The sequence below is a fragment of the Notothenia rossii genome (assembly GCF_949606895.1).
Source record: "Notothenia rossii genome assembly, chromosome: 2".
Classification (NCBI taxonomy): Eukaryota; Metazoa; Chordata; class Actinopteri; order Perciformes; family Nototheniidae; genus Notothenia; species Notothenia rossii.
Window position 1 is genome coordinate 79184637 of NC_136904.1, and position 3486 is coordinate 79188122.

The 3486-nt window shown below is 36.8% G+C and overlaps 1 long non-coding RNA gene across 1 annotated transcript in view; it reads right to left on the minus strand.

Annotated features, from left to right (window-relative positions):
• Positions 1-520: 520 nt before the first annotated feature.
• LOC307028177 overlaps positions 521-3486 on the minus strand; it is a 19975-nt gene continuing 17009 nt past the window's right edge. Inside the window, exon 3 of the long non-coding RNA XR_013804867.1 lies at positions 521-2550. This is a non-coding gene — a long non-coding RNA (uncharacterized lncRNA). The remainder of the gene's footprint in view (positions 2551-3486) is intronic.

Genomic DNA, 3486 nt, shown 5'->3' on the forward strand with positions numbered 1-3486 from the left:
CCTTGAGGCTTTTTAACGCCAACAAAGACTCAATCTTCTCCGAGAGGTATAGTGCTTTTTAAGCCTCTTTGTTTATTAAGTATTCAGTCAAGCACTGTTCAGTTGGAGCTACGTATGTCAAGAAGCATCCTCATAAAGTGGCAAAGTCTTCACATTTGCTGCTTTATCAAGCAATTATTGTTTTAAACATTGACTGTATGTTGTATGTTTTTTTGCATACAATATGCAATATATTATTCGATGTATTTATCTTGACTTCCTGGTGTTGACTGTATGAGTTTGGGCGGTGGAGAAAAACATTCTGTATTCTGTTAATTGGAATAAATTCGTACTGTAATTAAAGTTGTCCTCTTAATTCAAGTATTTGTTCCCCTCCATGAATCACAACGCCCTCTTCAAGAGTGATTTAAATGTTAGAACCCAAAAGATGTAATTAAGATTAGGTTGTATGTTGTTGATATTGATAAGACATTATAATTTAGATGCAATTGAACACAACAGGAAATGTGGTATATTATGATCCTTTATTCATATAAACTGACATCAAGACAAGTGTGTTATCCTGCGTACATTGGATGAGTTAAATGGAAAAATTGCTTCACACTTACAGATTTGGCTGTAATTTTTCTCCATTAATAGTCCAAATGTAAACATTAATTCAATTATCTTAACCGAAAATATATTTTTTTAATCAACCCAATAAACGTTCTACCAAAAATAAAACCCTTCTGATTATCTGAGGGGGTGGTTCAGAAACGTATCCTACATTCTCGGTCTGGGTCAGATTGTGATTATTGCAGCGTTTTACATCCTTCCTCCTTCCTGTCCAAGCATCTGTTGTGCTGTGGCTCTGCTCCTGGCTCACCTGAACACAGCTCCCCAGGGTGAAACCAGCAGCTTCAGAAATTACTTGTGGTGTAAACCCTGGGAGAATAAAGCCACAGAGCAATATGCTGCTGTCTGATTGCCTGTGCTCCTCATGCAGATTAAACAATTTTAATCTTGATTTTCACAAAAATGTCCTTCACCTCAGTTTCTCCCTCTTTCTATTTTCCCTGCTATGTCCCCGGCTGTCATGGACTTTTTCGGTCTGATGATGGATGGATGTGGCTTGTCAAGTAACACACACTTAATGTTGGATTTAAAGGAAATCAATACAATTTGACTTTAAGAAATCAATACAATCATCACACATTTTAATCAAATGTAATGTGAACTTGAAAAAGGATGTAATGTGTGTGAGAAGGCAGCTGATAAAACTGAAGATGGTAAAAATATGTAAATGAATTCCCCAAAAGCAAATAAGTGGTTCACAATCTGCTTGCTTCCTCAATGGCTGATTAGTGGTTAATTATTTGCTTTTCCACAGTTTTTTAGGGGTGGGAAAAACATCGTACTGAGGGTGAACACATTTCAAACAACCACTGTGCAATGTAAAATGTAAGAGTTCACAGCATTACACTGGATTGCACTTTTGTTTGCGAAGAAAAACATCAGGTACATCTTTCAAAACAGTACAATTTATCACACCAACATCAATGGCTTAAAAAAGACCGCATTACAGATGTTTTCAATGTGTCTACCCCATGGACGTAGAGCCAGGACATTATATTCTGTACATTTCTTAAACTATTTTCAAGCCCTTTTTGTCTTGCCTTTTTCGAAACCCCCCAAAAAGGCCACAGCACAATGGCAACCTTAAACATGTAAATTACAAGTGATATGTATACAAGTATAAAATCACATTTAGTACAATTACTCTCATATATCAAGTTCTTACGTCAACGTTCACTAGCTTTGTATGGTTAACCCATTACTGGGCAATAGACTTTATGCCTCATTTTCAGCATATGGTATTTGGAACAGTTCTAACAACTGAACCAATGTAGCCAATTATCTAAAACAAATATGTTATAATAGAGACAGTAATTAAGACTTTAGTAAAAATACAAATTGAAAAAAATCCATTTGGCTTTCTAAATCACACAATAAAAACTGATTCCTACAAAGGTCATTAACCTAAATAAATGTTGCAGAAAACTAAGAAAAGCTTTAACACAATGCCAAAGGGAGAGTTACTTTCTATATGTCACACCCTGTGTTTCTCTCGGCTTTGTGTGATTGCCATCATGAGGGAGGGCCAGGAATAGCTCGAAGGAAAATGTTGAGGCAGTTTAATATCCAGCAGAGAACAATCTTCTGTCGGCAGCTGAACAATTGTTGGTTCATCCTGCGGTGTCTCCTACACATTTTTCAGACAGAATTCTGATGGATTTTGGAGAGGTGGATGTAAAGTTGGAGATTAAAGTTTTTTAAATAATTTGTAGGAGTTTAATGTGGATAGTCAGTTTCTTGATGGACAGTTGGCACTATCAACTCAAATATTGCACACACCTTTCCCACACCAATGCTCACAGAGAGATTTGGGTTGATATTAACAGCAAATAGTCATCTTTACCCCTGGCACTCTTTCTGTCAACAAACTGATAGTCCTCTGCAGTGCTTAAAATCATCACCTCAGATATTTCAGAATGTGCCGTGTAGTTTATTCTGCAAAAAAAAAAACAGAGTATTAAAGAAACATGGTTTAATTAAAAACCTCATAGTATGGTCCCACATTTCTCTCAAAAGAGAGAAAGTGCTGTGGGTCGAACAAGACCAAAACATTCACATTTTGCTCTTGTACTTGCAGTCAGAAGATTCTTAATTTAAAGCCAACAAATACATTTAGTGCCCAATAAGGTTAGACTCTTCTTACAAATGCATGGGAAAATAAATGCATCTTAAGTTATGCTTGCATGAGGTCCTATATGAGCTTGATGCACTGAATGAGGTCAGGTTAGACAATGTGCAATGAAGGATTTCATGTTAGACAATGAGTTTTAAACAAAACAATAATGCCGATGACGATGGCCGGCAAGATAAATAAAAGGCAGTAGAATTAAACTAGAATTACCACCTTGCGTTTCATCGCTTTACTGTGTTAGTTCTTAAGCAGTCAAGTTGTAGGTTACAATCATGCCTTTCCAAAATATCATGTTTTTTATCATTAAATTGTCATAGTTAGTTAGTAAGTTTGTTTTGACTGAATGGCCAAAAACATGTTTTGTTAGGTCACAGTGAACTTGATGTTTTGACTATCAAAATCAGTTCTTCCTTGTGTCAAATCGGACATTTAAGCCAAACTTGAAACATTACGTCACATTGACCTTGACCTTTGATCTTTGACCCTCAAAATAAAATCATTTCCTCCTTGAGTCGAGGTTGAAGTTTTGGCCAAATTTGAAGAAATTATTAAGGCATTCCTGAGTTATCGCAATCAAGAGAACGGGACAAATAACCGGAAAATGGGTACTACTTTACAATAATGGCGCGTTTCCACTACAGCGCGGAGCGCGGTTTAAGCGTGCCGTGCCCGGCCCGTTTTTGGTTGCGTTTCCATTAGGCGTAGTTCCGGCTAGCGGGTACTTTTTCACCGTTTTTCTG